The sequence below is a fragment of the Notamacropus eugenii genome, chromosome X (genome assembly GCF_028372415.1).
Source record: "Notamacropus eugenii isolate mMacEug1 chromosome X, mMacEug1.pri_v2, whole genome shotgun sequence".
Classification (NCBI taxonomy): Eukaryota; Metazoa; Chordata; class Mammalia; order Diprotodontia; family Macropodidae; genus Notamacropus; species Notamacropus eugenii.
In genome coordinates, this window is record NC_092879.1 from 36,395,182 (window position 1) to 36,413,026 (window position 17,845).

The window sequence follows — 17,845 nt, forward strand, 5'->3', positions numbered from 1 at the left end:
GTTGGACCAATGCTCTGTCTGATAATAATCTTTCGGCCTTTCTCTAGGATAAGTCCAACATTCCTGGTGCCCTTTTATGAATGGAGTTAAACTCAGTACCAAGTATTTATGGGAAAGACCAAAACACAAGAGAAAATACTGAAAGACTTTGGTCCTTCAGCTGCAGCTCAACTAGCAACTGTTGAATTTTTGTGTCTGGGGCAACTGATCCAATATGCAACCAGGACAAGCAAACAGCATGAAGCCAACTTTGAGACAGCATCTGTGGTCTGAGGCTCTCTACCCCCTGAACAACTGTAAGGGGCTGCTAGAAAGGTCCTTGCTTTGGGAGGAAGGGAGTTAGAGATAGACTAAACAGACTAGTCAAGCCCAGCAAAACTGCTAATCTACAGTCTGGCTGTAGCATCCTCATTCAAAGGCAACCCTTTAAATGTTGATACCCTGGAACAAAATTCTGATCAATCCACCCTAGTTACTGCTCTTTCTTCAGCTCTCTATGCCTTTGACCTCTAAATTTATTATAATTCCACATTGCCCAGCTTCAAATCTCTGACACTGTTGAGGTCCTCGACACCTATATAACTTTGCTATATAGCAAATCTGAGAGGTTTTTTTTCATCATAGTTCATCCAAAATTCCATTATAGAGAAATTGCCTTTACTGCAGTTCTGAAAAGTTTCCAGGCACCCCTTGTCACATTTTGAATGGGAAGCAAAACTATGTAGAAAGTCAAAAAGTTATATCACTACTAGTTTAAAAAACTCTAGTTCCCTGAACAATGAGATGATGCCTTTTGCCTCCAAATAACAGTCAGAAGAATGATATGGTTTTGCCATATAGAATTCAGGTCTGTGAATTTCTTTCAGTGGAAGAATGTTTCATTATCCAGGGGCCTAGGAAAAGAAATTTCAAATCTAAGGACCCAAATCCCAAGTTTGATTTCTAGTTTCTAAAGCTGTGGGTTGTTGTCTATCTTTAAAATGGCTACAGACCATCACACACCTTAATATGAGAAAACATGTGAAATTCTTTTATTGATAAAATTAGATTAAACTGATTTCATGTTGAGAATATCACAGCTATTATACTAAAATGATAAAAAAAATTCCTGACCCTGGCTCCTTCAGAAATAAATGTGATTTTTATAAAATCACTGACACGTGTTAGAAGAATGCAAACGCCACCTCTTTGCTTAAATAACTTCAGTGTAAATTTGATAGAAAAAAAAACAACTCAGAGACTGTGAGACTGAACCATAAATGATCTGTTAATGATTCGGAATTTTAAACAGTTCATTTTGAAAGCTAGATCTTGTAATATAGTTTGACATGAAAATAGTTTTCTCATCAAATTCAAGGAAATATCACAGTTTAATGCTTAATCACATTAAATTTAAGATAATTTTAATGTCATGAAGCAAAATTTTGAAAAAATAAAATCCCATTTTACTTTTATTCAGCTAACACATCAGCATAGGATGTCACCATTCAGTACTTCATATTTTTGTTTCTTGTTGCTAGAAAAACAGTATGAAAAGAGTTAATTGCATTAAAATATTTTTACAAAATACATGAATGTAATTAAAATGTCAAAGATGACAAATAATAGAGTTAATAATGATTTTACAATAAAACTGGTATCTTTCCAGGGAAAAGCCACATTCCTTCACCTGCCTTTCTAATACACAGGGTCATTCCTATGTCTCTATTTGAAGCATTTTTATGTTTTAATTTTAGTTTTGATCATATTTGTCATTGGTCCTATACATTTTATGCCTGAGTGCCCCTATCAAGGAATGGAAAACTGAGATTAAGCTAGATCCTTTGCAGGTTAAACCTACCTAGTCAAATTTGAAAGGGCCCAGCAAAAGCCTTCCAATTCTAAACTCCATCATTAAAATTATGAGTACCAGACATTATAAGAATATTAACATACACATGATAGGTCACCCACAGCCTCATGGGAGTTTTAATACTTCTTAGTAATGCCATTTACTTCCTATAAAGAGCTTGTTCTGATTGCTCTAACCAACTAGTATACCTTGAACAAAATAAGTGATGTCATTCAATAAGAGGCTATGGTTCATTATAAAAGAAGCCCATTATAAAGTATAATAAAGCACAATGCAAGTGTGAATAATATTTTCCAAACTAAAAATGGAAAAAAAAACTGAAGAAAGTTCTAAATCTAATACGTTTGCTTACTCCTTATACATTCCTAGATATTGATGTTCTAAACATATGCTCAGAATTTGCATGTCTTTGTCTTCCTCTATGAAAACATTGATGATGTGAATTCTTTGAAATAGGCTAAAATATATTCTAATAAGAACAATAGCCTATGCAACATTAAAGTAAACTCTGGTTAATTTTTATGCTCCTCCAATTTGACCAGATATGTTATTATTGGGGTTCATGGAAGCATAGCTAATTGCCTCAGCAAGCTTTGGGACTTCTTCCTGCCAGTTTTCTGCACAGCTTACACTTTTGTCACTCAAACTGTGCCGAGCTGTTCTAACAATTCATCTTAATGCCCAGAAATTGGGGGACTTTTAAATGGACCCCTTCTTGAGATCTTCTGTTAAACACAGAGAAGTTCCCATGAGCAGTGTATAAGTTAGCTTTTCTAGCCCCCTGTTTTACCCCCCCCCCCAAAAAAGGAATGAATTACATTTCTTGTCCTTTAAATGAATAGCGTAGTTTGGGGAAAATGATCAGGCAATTGCAAGCCTTTTATGCAGAGAATGCTATTTGATGAAAGCGGTGTTTTGATCTGCAGAGGATAATGTAGACCCAGGGTTGGATTCATTGGTGAGAGTAAAGCTGTCTTCTGTGATAACTTCATCTCAGCATGAGGTCAGACGGGGAAAACTGGGATGGGGGATTAAAAAATGACACAGTCGGAGCAGTATTCAGTTCCCTGCTGAGCTCCTGGCTGCACACTATGACTTAAGTTTCTGATCTGTTATGGTATTATCTGTTTTTCTCTCCCAGAGCAGAAAGAGGTTGCTTAAAACTTTTTCTTTTTTTCAGCTAGAGGGATTAGTTCAGTGCAGCTTTTTTAATTAAAGAAACTGTATCTTTTTCAAGGCAATTTAAGGCTGCACAGGAAGGACCATCAGCATCCATAACTTAGCACTCTTAAACTGTAACGAAGTGCAGCTATAAAATTGATATTCAGAAATGAGAGAAGAACCTCTAGAACTCTGTCATGGACTTAAAAAAAATCCTTCAACAACAACTCTTGTCCCTAAATGAGGAAGAATAAATAAATTATTTTCTATAGGTTCTGAATACTTTTCTATAAGTAGCAGCTTCAAACAGCTTTGCTTTTAGCATGGCTGAGCTTGCTTAATTAAATCTTCATGATGATAGCAAAGTGCACTTGAAAATAATAGAAGAGGAAATAGGTTTGACAATATAGCCTTTTCTTTACCCAGGTCATTTTTAAGCATTTCCATTTTATTGAAATTGATAACAACAGAAAATGTCTGTATAATATGAACAATTTGCATTTAAACAGTACAAAATGGTATATGAGTCTTTTATCATAGTCATTCCATATGCCATATGCAACCATCATCTTTATTAATCTGAGAGGAGGAGTATGGATGCAACTTATTCAAAATGATGATGAATTTGTCAGGACATATACATTAGAGTTGAATTTATGGCTCAATTTAACCCAGGTTAATGACTAAAATCTTCAAATATTTCAAATAAGGCTCATATGGTTATCACTTTACAAAGCATACAGAGACTGCGTTTAGGTTGCAACATACACATCTCCAACTAAAATCCATGCCAGATCAATTAGAAACAGTCCTCCTGAGCAGAGAGGAATAAACAGAGATTGTTTCCCCAATACCAGCTGAACTCTTGTCTTTGAGAAGTTAAAAAAAAAGACTTCTTGAGTTTTCCAATTTTTATCAGCAAAACTTGAAAGAAATTTTGGGTAACAGGAAATCTTTTATTAAAAAGTTTTATGCATTTGACATAAGAAGTAATTAGCACCCAAATGTGTCAATTTCATAGCAACTTTCTCCAAATTTTGAATTAGTGGTATATTTTCCAGGCTTCAGATGTGGTACATTTTGCTGATTTTGTTTCCTATACTTTCTTTTTTTAATCATTTCCCACTAATTTTGCATTTTTTTGTTTGTGTTTTTCGAGTAATATTTATGGGAAAATTCAAGTAAGTTAAAATAGTTAATAAAAAAGTTATCCAGGCTTGTAATGATGTTTAAAATTTTTCAAACATTCTAATCAGATTATAGGGATGAGTATATGTGGATAATGGAAAAAGCAAAAAATTTTAATAATTAGATAAGTTTATTAATACAAGCCTTATTTACAATATTTTTTCTTGAAACGTGAACCAAAAATAAGTGAACATATTTAAAATCCTTATTCTGTGCAAAGTTTTCATGCCTGCCTGGCAAGTTGCAATTGTACCCATGAGATAGATCATAGACTGTGCCCTGACAAATTGAAGCTTCTTTATGTGGAGGGCTTGTGGTTAGCTCTCTCAAAGTACTTGGCCAGAAAATTTTTCTCGCAGTTCAAGTTTGCAAATCCTTGACAACAACAGTTTAAGCCTTCAGCAAACTTCTTACTAAATCCTGTTTGTAAAGCAGATGCCACACTTTAAAAGTACTCCACATTAAGCCACTAATTGTGAATGTCACATGATTAGGAGAAGATAATGTGGTGGTTTCTAAACCCAGAAATTCTGCTCAATCAATAGCAGCAAATCTAGGCTAGATGTGAAAAGATTCCTTTGTATTCAAAATCCTGCGTGGACTTGAAAGGTTTTTTTCTAAAGTTCTAGCAAATCAAGTTAGCAGTTAGGCTGAGCTTGGGTACATAATTTTCACCAAAGGTCAGGCTCACGTGCAGTCAGGGTTTATGCAGTGGAACACAAACTAATGTCGTGGAAAGGCATGGCCCCATTTAAAGGTTGATTTGTATGATAGGCAGTGCATTTGGTGCTCCTAAATGAATGTATGTAGGGTCCAATCTTGCTTTAATTATAGTAATTAGGACATATTTCCCACTACAAACAACCATTTAATTTTATGACTTTGTCAGTGATCAAATTAGAACATTAGTTTTACAGTTTTGCAATAATTCAACGGCCAAAGAAAATAACTTGACTTATTTTTGGCATTGAAAAAAAAAATAAACACTGATAATAAACTGAAGCGATGTGTGAGGGCTTTTGGGGAAAGATTTCCATTCCAATGTATTCTGGTTGGTCACATTTCTCCATATCTATGCCTTGCTCCTTGAGGAGGGACTTTTTAACTGCAACATTGACTAGTGTCCCGAACTTGGTTGGGGACGTCCTCAGCCACCACAGATCTCTAATCTCTTATTTGGCAAGTTGCCCCATCTCTCAGTGGTTCACATCATCGTGGGTGTTACACAGAGGTACGTATTGCTGACTTCACTGAGTCTTTGCTCTTCGGGGCTGGCGGGAAAAGATTCGGTCTCAGTGCTCTGGCTTTGTCCCCATACTATTCCTGGTCCACACTTGTCAGCACTCTCTGGAATCTAACTGCCAGGCTAGTCATAGTCTGTGAGACAAGGCAATAGAAATGTGGAACTGACTGCAGTGTCAGACACTTCCCCAGCTAAACCAGAGAGGCACTCCAGTTTGCTATAGCAGATGTAATAATGGCAAAGGATACTTAGGAAGTCGGGAGGTTGTCTGCTGGATTCCGTTGAGAATCTGCTACCTGGGTGACCTACTGGAGTGCTCTGACATGCAAACCATGCACAGAAAGTCAGGCGGCGAGGTGACAGACCGTGCAGCCCCAGTGTTTTCTGAGGGGAGCAGGAAGCAAGCTGTTAACTCAGTCCCAGGCCAGTTCTGCTCAGGGATTTGGAAGAGGAAAAGAAAAAGGAAAGGAAAACGTGACTCTAATTAGAATGGGAACTTTCTCGTTTCGGCTGGTGCAAAAACTTACTCAAGATTTGCTAGCCATTCCAATGGATAACTAGCAGAGTAGGTCTGATGGTTGATTCGGCAGCAACAGAACTCCAAGAGCCGTGCTGAACCCCCTCCCCTTCCACCCCACTCCAGTGCCATCACAAATGTTTCTTTATCTTATAAGAAGAAAGAACATTTTAGTTTACCTCCAAAAGTGAGTGGAAGTTAGAAACCATTCCCTTAGCAGGGACAGCACTTAGAAGGTCCAGAAAAGCTGGGAAACAACTGGGCCATGTTTTCCTTTTTTTAAAGGGTTGGACATTTTGTGACAAAGTAGATCCATAGGGAGTGGGGATGAAAGAGACAGAGAGTGAGGGAGAGGGAAGGAGGGAGGAAGAGGGGGGAGAGGAGGGGAGGAGGGAAAGAGAGAGATCCCGCCAGTTTTGTACATTACAGATTATAAGACCAGCTGTGTAAAGATGCTAACTCAGAAGTACACATGGGGTATAGTTTGCTGTGAAGGACCAGAGGATGGGGAACACATAGCTATGGCTTGCATTTTACCTCCTGCTCTGTCTGTGCTTTATTGTGGTACAATGCGCTGTGTAAGGACGCATCCCCCTTTCTTCCATGGCACCACAGAGAGGCAAAAAGCCATGATGGTCACAGAGCAAGATGCCTTCTGGCTTTCCAGGGATTAATTTGGAAATAGGAAACGTCATACAATTTGGCACCATGCAACTTAAGCTTTTCCTAATGGACCAGGATGGTAAAAAGTTCTCTGTAAAGATCACACTTCAAATTCAGACAGCTGTGTAGGGAAAGATGACTCTATTGATAGGGTAGCTTGCAGAAGTTTACCTGCCTCAGGATGTACTACAGTGAACATAAAAGTGTTCAACAAGATTGAAATGGGCAACATTAGTGAGTTCTAGGGTTGCTTTTAATTTTTATCTGCTTGACATTAATGTTACCTTTTACAAACTGAACACTTTGAAGATGAAACATGGAGGATTTGGGACTAGATAATCTCTGAGGTTACTTCTAAATCATTGTCTTCTCGTGTAGTTTAAATCCATTATCGGTATCATCTATCCTATGGGCAATACCAAAGGGGTGGGGGAAGAGATTCCACTACACAACAGAAGGTGGATACCACACCGGTTCTGTAGTTTTTACTCTCTATATATACTTGTATGTGGACTTAGTATAGAGCTTTATGTATACATATTGTCTCCTGAGAACGTAAGCTGCTTGGGGACAGGAACTATTTCATTTTTGTCTTTGTATCAACAATACCTAATACTATGTCTGTCCTATAGCAGGTCATGCCTCATTTCCTGCTTGCTTGCCTTATACTGTTTCAGAATCTATACTCACCTAATTTCCTTAACATTATGGGACTTGGGCAAAACTATAATTTCGTGGACAATATATTACTAGGTGTGCAAGTTATATCCTTTTCCCTCTCCCAAAAAATTAAAGGTCATTAAGAGAAAGATCTCATGCTTAAAAGGAAAAAAACAGATTTTTGGGGAGGTCTTAGAGCTAAAAAAAACAAAACAAAACAAAAAAAAAAACTTGCACCAATTTTGCTCACATTTAAACTAAGCCTCAAAAAGTGATTCGTTATACCATTGTTTAAGATTATGTGTCTTAACATGTCAAGTGAATGCTGAATCTGTCAATTGATAGTTATGTACTTTTAGCTAATAAGATGAGAAAGTGATTGCAATATAGTTAGGACTTAAATTATCTCCTTTTCCTCCCCTTTAAAAAAAATCAACTTTTGCATCTCACAGTGCTGGGGGGTTGAAGGAAGGAGTGACGGAGGGAGAAAGGAAGAAGGAGAGGACAGAGGGGGAGGGAGAGAGGAGACAGAGAAAAGACAAAGATTGATAAATAGAGAAAGATAAATGAGACAGTAATAGAAAGCTAGTATTATCACTACTGTTTTGCTACCCACCCCAATCCCCAACCCTACCCCCTTGCAGAAAATGTCTTTGCTTCTTTGCGTCGTTGACGTGAAATGAAATCCCCACCGCTTTCGGTGGGTCAAGTTCAGTCATTACCAATATTTTAATCCCTTTATTGCGTTCTAAATAAAGTTCTGGAGTACAAGGCATTTTGGTGCCTGGACTGATAAGAAGGGAGAGCTCGGGCTTTTGCTAGTTTCTCCTAAGATTTCAGTGGGATTATTCTCATTTTGCGGAATGGGGAGAGGTCGCTGCGGGGCTGGGGGAATCATCCTCACTCCCCTAGCACCTTGCGCGGCATCTAGATCTTTCCCTTGATACACTCACTCCTTCTTTCACTTTGCCACCGAAGTTTTCCTCCTCTTCTGAGTCAGCCCTAGGCCAGGCTTTCGGATCACCAGAATGCAGGAAAGCCTGTAAGCAAAAGCTGAAAGAGGGAAAGAAAGATGCCCAGGGAATCCTTGAACTCCCCAGCCTGGCTCCAGAGTAGCCTGGGAACACACGCGCATGTGCCCTGGGTGCTCTAGAGGAGTGCGGTGGTGCCCGCTGAGCAGGGAGAGTTATCCCTGAACTTCTATGCTCCGACGACTTGCTGCTCACCGCCTGCCCCGGCGCTCACCCCTAGGAGACACTTGGCATTTGTACACGTGAGTGCCCGCATACACTCACTCACCCTAGCCTGGAGAGACCGCCAAGCCCATAGTTACTGAACCGAAAAGCTGACAGATGTTGGAGTCGGGGGAAACCAGCGAACCGTTCCACATAGCAGCAGTAACTCGGTGTTCAAAACTAGCAGACGGTGTGAACTTGAGACAGTTTGGACACTTCCACAAGTGAACAGTCTGCAGGAAGAAGAGAGGAGTGAGGAGGGGAGAAAAGGGAAAGAAAAGTGTTTGGCTGGTCCCACACCCACCCCACAAAGGGGACCAAAATGTGAAGTGGTAGACAGTGTGGTGGAGAGAACAGGAAACAAAACGCACCTCCACCCAACTTTCAGTGACGTTTGGTAGTTTTACTCGAAATCTGAGGTGTTACAGCAAGATGTAAAACTGACTTGGGATGGTCTCTTTCGGCATGATGCTCCAGCTTTGCGTTTACAAAACGATCCAGTCAGGAAGCAGCGGTTACCACTAGTTCTGTCTTCCTGCTGAGCTCAAGGATTTTAAGTGTTTCACTTACTAGTTCACAGAAAACTCCCCCACCACTTCCATCCCCTTACACACACAGATACACCCCACCCCCGGCTGGCCAAAAGGTGTATTTCTCTCATAGAGTTTTGGACAGCAGACTTGAACAACCGCTGGTCATTTTTTTTTTTTTTCTCCCCCTGAGCTACTGTAAGGCTGGGTCTGCCCACCAGGGGTATGAAGCCTTAATTATACCCTTCAAACTTAGAAGCAATCCTCCAGGCAGCGTTTTAAGACTCCTACTTTCTCTGGTGACTCAGCTGACCTAATGTGTTTACCCTACAGAACATCAGAAAAAGTATTTCCCCCCTAGAAAGAGTAAGGGTTTGATTTTACTGGCAAACTGTTTCCACTTGCCAAATGCAATTTCTACCAGCACCACTACCCCGAACTCTCCTCCTTGGCCCCCCACAAAACACACAAACGCCCCCTCTCACATTGTTGGTAAGAGAATATCTAATGGAGCTGTAAGTTCATTAGTGTTTGCAATCAGTAGCGTGCAGACACCCTCATCAGGGCAGGAAGCTGCAGAGAGCCGTTGATCACTGTGTAGTGTTATTCATGGATGACCCCTAAATCATTGCAATAGTAGTAAATGCAGTGATTGGTCACAGTATGGGAGCCTCGGTGCTTTACATTAACCAACACGGACGGGAGGGAGGGAGCCAAGGCAAACGTGGTTCAGTCCAGCAAATCTCATTTGACAGAAAAAGGCAGTAAAAAAAGGATCTTTTAAAAATAATAATAATAACAATAATAATAGAAGAAGAAGAAATAAAGTACCTGTCATCTTGACAAATGGTGGAGAGGTTGAGTCAAGGATTATAAATGATCACAGCTCGGTCCCGATGGCCCTGTGATTGGGTTCTCCCTCGGTTTGCACGGGGGAAGCGCATGGTAGGCTCCTCTCGGCTCCTTTCTCTGCCTCTCTCTCTCTCTCTCACCCCCCTCTCTCCCTCTCCCTCTCCATCACACACATGTGCGCGTGTATGCGCCTGTGTAGCCAACCTAGCTGCTTGAGCCGCTGCGCTGCTTCTCCCTTCGGGGCTACCCATATCACACAACTAAGGTCCTGGATGCTGCTTTCAGTCCCACCAGCTTGGTTTCCCTCACCTCTCCCTCTCCCTCCTCCTCCTCTTCCTCCTCCTTTTTCTCCGTCCTCCCTTTTTCAATGAGAGAAGAGCAAACGCCCTGCCCGCCCCATTACAAGAGGTGGAGGTTAGAGTGGGCTGGGGAGTAGGGGTGGGGAGGAGGGGGGAAGAGAGGGGAGAGTGCGGAGGAGAAAAAGAAAGTGAACTCATTGGTGCTCAGAGTTTCCTTCCCTCCCCTCTCCCGGTCCCTCGCAGGCAGCCAGCAGGGGTGCTGGGAGGAAAGGAAGTTGTAACACTTGCTGTATTTTTTTCCTGCCCCCCCATCCTCCCTTCCCAATCTCCTGCATTTCCCTCCATCCTCTGTCTCCCCACCGGTTCCTCTCCCCCTACTGGTCCTTCTCGTCGCGGTCCTCCTCCTTGCCCCTCCCCCTTTTCTCATTTGAATTTGGCAAAGTGCTGCGTGTGTGATGTTAGCTAGTCTTGACGGTGCTGCCGGGATACTGAGAGGAGAGGAAGCGCCCGAGCTGAGAGCTTTGGGTAAGTGCTGCGCTTTGCTCTTTTCTGGGGTCCTAGTGCCCGGGCAGAGGCAGTGGGGGAGGGGAAGCGTCCCCGCAGCCGCTGCCACCGCCACCGCTTCTGCTCAGCGCCTGCTAGCTGAGCGCTTCGAAGAAAGGGGCTCCCATCATCTCGCCTTTCCCCGGAGCGAGCCTGGAGAGTGCAAGTTGTCAAAGTCTCTAGGTTAAAGAGGGAGGACTTCCCATACCTGCCTCTTTCTGGGCTTTCTTTCCCAAGCTAGGTCCCCTATTGGCGTGCTTGCACTCTCCTGTTCCGCTACCGCTGCTCGATCTGCTCTCAGGTGGGAACTTTACCTGGAGGTTCTGACTTGGATGCCCTGTTCAGCATTAGACGTCTGTCTAGGAGGCAATAGACCCGGCAGCTGTGGGGGGAGGGTGTCTGTCCCAACAAGCTCGATGTTTAATGAGAGCTACTTTTTCTGATCTTACTCATTTCCCTTCAGCCAACACACACATACATACGCACACCCCTATTTTTCATTACGGTGCTGCTGTTGATTCATCCAGGTCTGTTCTGGAAGTATCGTGCTGGGCTTCTTGGATACGTGAAGCATATCCAAGGCTGTCCAAAGGCTGTCAGCTGTTTCCAGGGAAAGTACCGAACATGCTTCCCAAACTGCCAAGGAAGCCAAGTTGGAAAGGGGTGGAGGTATTAGAAGGGGCAATTCCTGGGTGAAACTTGATCCGGGAACTCCGTGAATTACTCCAGCAGCACCAAATGAACTGGGTTGACAATGGCTGTGTGTTTACAAATCCCCGTGTCAAAAGCCCGGTGTTTTATCTGCATCATATTTCCCTCCAGCAAATTAGAATGGGCTTTAGTTAGAAGATTCTTTTCTCTTGATCATACTTCAACTCAGTAAGTTGTGTAGGTTGAGCACCTATTACTTTCTGTCAGGTAGATGTGTTGGTAACTTCCAGACTATTTTATTCCACCGTGAGTGAAGAACTAAAAAAAAAAAAAAAAATCTTCCCATTCTAATAGCAAACTCATTTCTTTTATAAAGTCATTAGAGAATGTTTTGAAGATAAATATAAGTACTGAGGCACTTTTATTCTGTAGTGGAGTGAGAGTGGAAGCTGTTGTCCTAGGTTGACTTGTGGAACATTCTTACAGAACTCTAACTGATCTCTGTGGATAAGATTGTCTCTTCATAACACTATATTTCTTATCTTCTGACAGTGTATGTGTCAGACATTTGTAGACACTGGCAGAATCCACTGGGTGGTCTTTTTCACTAGAATTTATGTTCAAGTATTACTTTTCCCTTCTATTACCAAAGAAAAAGACCTGATTAGGACTGAATATTTTAGAAGACTCCAGTTATTTTTTTTTTTAAATCAAATATCGTAACTAAAAGAATTCTAAATTTAAGTATGGTTCGTTTTATTATTTTAGTAACTTTGTCTAGAAGCATTGTATCTTTCCTTGCACACCTGGAGAATATTAAGTATTTATGGTCTGTGTAGTGAATGAGGACTTCGAGTTTCTATAATTCTAATTTAATAACTAGTTAAATTGGTTTAAAAAGCATTGTCTTTTAAATATACTAAGACTTGTCCACCCTTCATTAAAATTTTAATTATATAAATTTTCCTGCCGTATATCTCTTAATACAATCTCTTCTGTGAGCTTTCCAAGTTCCAAATTAGTGATTCGAGATGCAAAGAAAATATTCAATCCGTCCTGTTACAATGAAAATAGTCCAGTAACAACACTTGTCTCACCAAATATTGTAAATATCTGTTTGATAGTTAAAAGTCACTTGTAAATTTTACAAAGAATCTTTAAATTCATTTAAGTAACTGAACATATATTGCATTAATTTATGACAGAATGGATTTCCAAGATTGTGTTCTTTTCTTATTGAGTAGCCATTAAAAGCCTTGTTTCATTCCTATGTAAAATTATAATTCTAGGATAATCAGTGCAAAATTATACATGAAATATATTAAGCATTTTAAGTACCAAAAATAGTTCACTGGAAAGTGAGGAATATGAAACTTAAATGTTTGTATTTTTCAGGTTTCGAAAGACAAATCAATTTCTATGCTGATAGCTATGGAACATAATACAGTTACAATTGGGGAGCAATATGTCTATCCAATATCAGTACTCACTATTTAGGAGAAACTGCATTATTTTGGGACCCTTCTGGGTACCGCAGATTTTTTTTTAAAGTAAAGGACCCAAACAGAATAGTAATTATTCTTAAAATTTTTATTAATGCTACTTGGTTATTTATTTTTTGAAGATGTGTAATGTCAAGCAAGCTATTACTCTGAGTAAATTATATAGGTTTCTCCTGTCATGATTTTAAGGGTGTGGCAACAGGGTAGCTGTTGAGGAAAGTGAACTTCTTTTGTGTGTAAAAACTAAAATAAGGTTTTAGGAAGAATAGGAGAATCTCCCTAAATAGAGTAAGTACTTTAACATTTGTTTGGAAAGGAAACTCAAGATTAGCATTCATAATCCAGTTAGCAAGTTCAAACTACTCTTTCCACTAAGCTGTTTGAGCCAGTAGTAATTATCCTCTCTGCAAACAATCAAGCAAATAGCATATATGAGAGGAGGATGTAGTTATAATTAGGAGCCAAATTAAATATCTGAAATATTAGAACATCTTAGAATTAGATGTAAAGAGAATATTATTATTGCAGTTTGTATAAAACTATAGTTAGAAATACTGAAGTGTGTTTGTAGCATATTGTATTACAAAGCTTTACTTAGGAGAAAAGTTTGAGACCAGCAGCATCATAAAGCCCAAATATGTTAGTTGATTAGCATTTATTCTGATTGTATCAGGGATATGTATTTCCTTTTTTAAAATAATCTTTACCCTTTGAAAGAATTGTATGATTTCTAAAAATACAACTTTCCAGCGTTGTAGTTCTATGGATCACGGCATAGAGCAGTAACAATAAATTGCTTTTCCTTTCCCTTTATCTGAGGCAGGTGTGGAAGTCAGTCGTACATGAAGATATGCAGTGAAACCTATTAGCATGGAAATTCATACTCTGCTTATCATCTTATGTGCTTTTAATAGATAATTTAAAAAGCATTAAGAGTTCATTTTGACTCAGAACTCACTTTAACTTGCTTTAAAGTTGATAACATTATGAACGAACACTCTGATAATCTCTTTTGTCCTTGGAAAAACATGTATTCCTTCCTGAAATCATTCTTCAAATTCAGTGCCCTTAGATGCTTGATAAACCTGAACGCTTTTTCTTGGAGAGAAGTCTCTTCACATAAGCATTCAGAATTTTGAAAAAAAAAATGTTTTAAAAAGAATAACTCAGTGGTATAATGTTGTAAAAGTTTTTATGAGCCGTATCAAAAAATCATTTGAGAAAATGTTCCGTAATTTTAAGCAATCAAACAAATATTTGGAAGTTTGGGGAATGTCTGAGCTTTCAACAGTCCTGGTTTTTAAAATTTGCCTTAAAAAAGCTTTCTTGGTTCTAAAACTGATTAATTGATGTGTCTTATAAAACCTGATTTATTCCATACTTTTTTCATACCAAGCATCACCATTATGAAGCTCTCCTTCTAATTGAGATTAATGTTTCTGAGCAAAGAAGTGGTTTGGAGGGCTGCATTCATTTTGAGTGCTGTTGTAATCAATTTTAGATACAGCATTCCACAATGGATCAGTCTGCATCCAAGCCTGCCTTATTATGTAGAATTAACTTGTTGGTGATTGATAGTAATACCTCACCATCTTGAGAAGTCATTTGTTTCAAAACAATTGTTAGATCATGTTAGAATTTTGAAATGCTGCGTCTCATGCTTAATACATACTTTGGGCGATCCAATTAGAACTTTACACAAGAGTTGTGTGAAGTAAAGCTTTTACATGAAAAGGTAATTCATTAATATATTTTAAATGAAAGAACTTGTTTCTATATATAAAAGACTTCTTAGGTTATCTCTTCTTACCTACCAAAGGACTGTGTGAATCATAACTATTTTTTAATCTGAGTTTTTTTTTTAATATAATTACATCAACCCTTAAGTTGAAAATTCTAGAAACTCTTAGAATTGTAGATATAAATCTCAAGCTTTTGTTATAAGTTTACTTTATAAGATGTTAGGTGCAATCCTGACAATGAAAAAAAGCAAGTCCATGTGGAGGTAAATCTGTATCCTCTTCTAAAACTGGAAAGATAGTGGATATTATCATTCCTACTGTGATATTTGCATTTGTTTCTTATTTGTACATTATCTGACATGGATTTATCAGCCTTTTATGCTATTCTGGAAAACCATGTTAAGATTTTCTTGATCTCTTGTTAATATTGCACTGCTTGGTGTGATACATACTTGCAGTTCAAATAATTTGAGGTATTAAGAACACAGAAGGCAAGATTAAAATAGGTAAATGCTATTAGATAGCCAGAGTATGTGAAGCTTTTTTTTAAGAGGTAGTTCTCTGTCTTTATGGTACATGTTCAGTTCCTACTGTGACATTTTTCTTTATACTTAGGTCTAAAACTTGGCAGGATCTCAGTTTTTACTTATATTTTAATCTGCTCCTCTGTCAGATAGGATATTTACATTAAATATTTTGGTAGCCTTTCAGATTGAAATAATTAATTCAGAATCATTTTAAACACCTGAAGTAAGCTATTAGAGACATATTAAAAGATTTTACTTAGATAAACTTTTGAATATAAAATATCAACACATAATAACATGTCCTCTCTGAAGGAAAACTACCACTCAGGAAATATTCCTCAATCCTGAAATGTCTATTTCAGTCTTGATTGCTTTAAAATATTTTTCACAGATTAATCTATAAGATTGGTTTAAATGATCTAGATGTCTGGGTAATTTTAAAATTTATGCCTCAATTGTAAACAATATCATTTTACCTAGTCCTTTCAATATAATGGATTTCCTATCCAACTTGAAGTATGTTTAGTTGATCATAAAATGCTATTATATTAGAAAATTATTTTTAAAAAAATATTATAACAAACTAAAAACTAGGTGTTTCTGAGTTGGAGCTAGAAGACTTCCCTCCTGCTGTTACAAAAAGACTTTAGAAAAGGCCAAGCTATGTAACACTGACTTTTCAGACAAATAGGTGATAGGTGGCACTCTTAACTCTGAATTATTTGGTTCCACTGAGATAACACATTCTTTTAATATGTTTAGTGCAGTTATATTACTGTGGAATATGTATCTATTATATAACATTATGATCACAAATTATTTTATTATATCCTTTATTATATATAATATATTACGTATATTATATATTATATTCTTTATTATATACTTGTGCAAGGTCTTTGATGGGGGCTTTTCCAGAACTATGACTTTCTACTGTCTCTGTATTTTTCTATATTCCCTCTTTTACACTGTAAGATAAAATTGAATTCTATCTTCTTATATTGAACTGCTTTGAGAATTTCAGCTCCCAGATTTCATTTTATTTAGAAATACTCTCATTCGTCTATTCATATTAGAATATGCTAAATGCATTGTATGATAAAACTGTTAATACAGAGTTAATTACCTGTGTTATAGAATTACCTTAGTATATGAGACATTTTTATTGTTATCTTGCTGTATCTAGGGGACATGACTTGAGTGACCTGTCAACAATCTACATTTAGTTAACAATGACATGGGTCTAGTGTGTCTCTGGATGAAAATTTTAAATAGTAGAGTTACATCTTTTACAAGTGGAAGTCCTTTGAACTTATTTTGTATTTCCACAAATAGTGTGTTTTACTAACAGATGCTCTGCAAATTTGATCATGGACGCTTACTGTGTAAGTATGAAGCAAAGTTTAGTCTACTTTTAAACATGACTTATTAATAGATGGGCTATTAATTGGTACAATAGAACAAAACTAGCAATATTAGTTTTCCATATTAAATCAAACTGTTCAAAATAATCCATTTCCTTCTCCCCTATAGATGGAAAAGTAAATATTTCAAGAAGTCTGTACCCTTAAAATGCTAAGTGCATACATGGCCTTTCTGAGTGTAGGTCTAAATTCAAGGAATTTGATATTTTTGTATGGAGAATTGTGCATGTGTGTGTGTGTGCATGTGAGCACATGTGTGTATATATATACATATATATATATGTATATATATACACACACACACCTCCCTGTCATGTTTAATACCTAGGATCATTTATTTTGTAACTTAAAGAGATCATTGATCTGTAAAGATTTGACTCTTTCGCAATGAAACTTAATAATTTCACTATTTCTTCAATATCATAATTTCATTTGATGAAATCCATTTCCCAGTCTCTTTTCAGATTGTCATACCTTTGAAATTACCATTTGTAAAGGACTGTTCTTTGGGCAACATTTTAAGTGTCTCCAAATGAGAGTCTAATCATAATTTGCTATAAAAAGAAATACTTTACCCTTTATTAGAACTTGTTACTATAATTTCAGTGAAGTGAAACTCCCCTAAGTTTTTATAATTGAAATTGTTGACCCGGTGTCAGCATAAAGAGATGTCTCTTGGATAACAGAGGAGTTTCCAAAGGAGAGGTACTTTCTCAGGAACCACCACAGCAATCTCCATTGTGTTCCAGGATGTTACTCCTATACTGGAATGATATCTAATGAGAGCTAGTATTCCTGGACTCCTTGTTTAAAGGTAGGTTATGGAGATACTAAAAAAAATATTAATTTACTTTAGTTCCATTTACCAAAATAAAATTTATTATATTCTTTGTAATGGGATGACTGCCTCCATGATGTATATGAATATTGGACATGCTTAATATTAACTAGATTACTTTAGTAAAATGGTTTAGTAAAATGTGAAATAAACATCTTGATTGACCTCAGTCTTTATAAGTATATATTGCTAAGTCATATTCAACCTAGTTCCCTGAATAATTAAAATTAGCAGTTAAATTTCTTTTCCAGATGTTAATTAAAGAAATTGGCAAAGGGATGATTGTTTTAAATAGCAATGAAATAAATGCATTAAGTTTTTTTTTTCATTTTAAACAGTTGTTGAAAGAAAAGTAATATATTTTATTATTTTACTTATGATCTTAATGTTCTTACAAGTTTAGAAATAGCCTTTCAGA

General features: G+C 37.7%; 1 protein-coding gene and 1 long non-coding RNA gene across 3 annotated transcripts in view; one reads left to right on the forward strand and one right to left on the reverse strand.

Moving 5' to 3' along the window:
* Positions 1–17,845, forward strand: part of LOC140515394 (uncharacterized) — a 1,104,438-nt gene that overhangs the window by 877,504 nt on the left and 209,089 nt on the right. The gene's annotated exons all lie outside the window — the stretch shown is intronic.
* LOC140515408 (uncharacterized) lies at positions 8,012–11,790 on the reverse strand. 2 transcript variants are annotated; one of them, XR_011971013.1, is made up of 3 exons: positions 9,881–11,790; positions 8,891–9,057; positions 8,012–8,752 (listed from the first exon to the last, which is right to left on the reverse strand). It is a non-coding gene; the product is annotated as an uncharacterized lncRNA (long non-coding RNA). The 2 variants fall into 2 exon arrangements; XR_011971012.1 differs by lacking the exon at positions 8,891–9,057.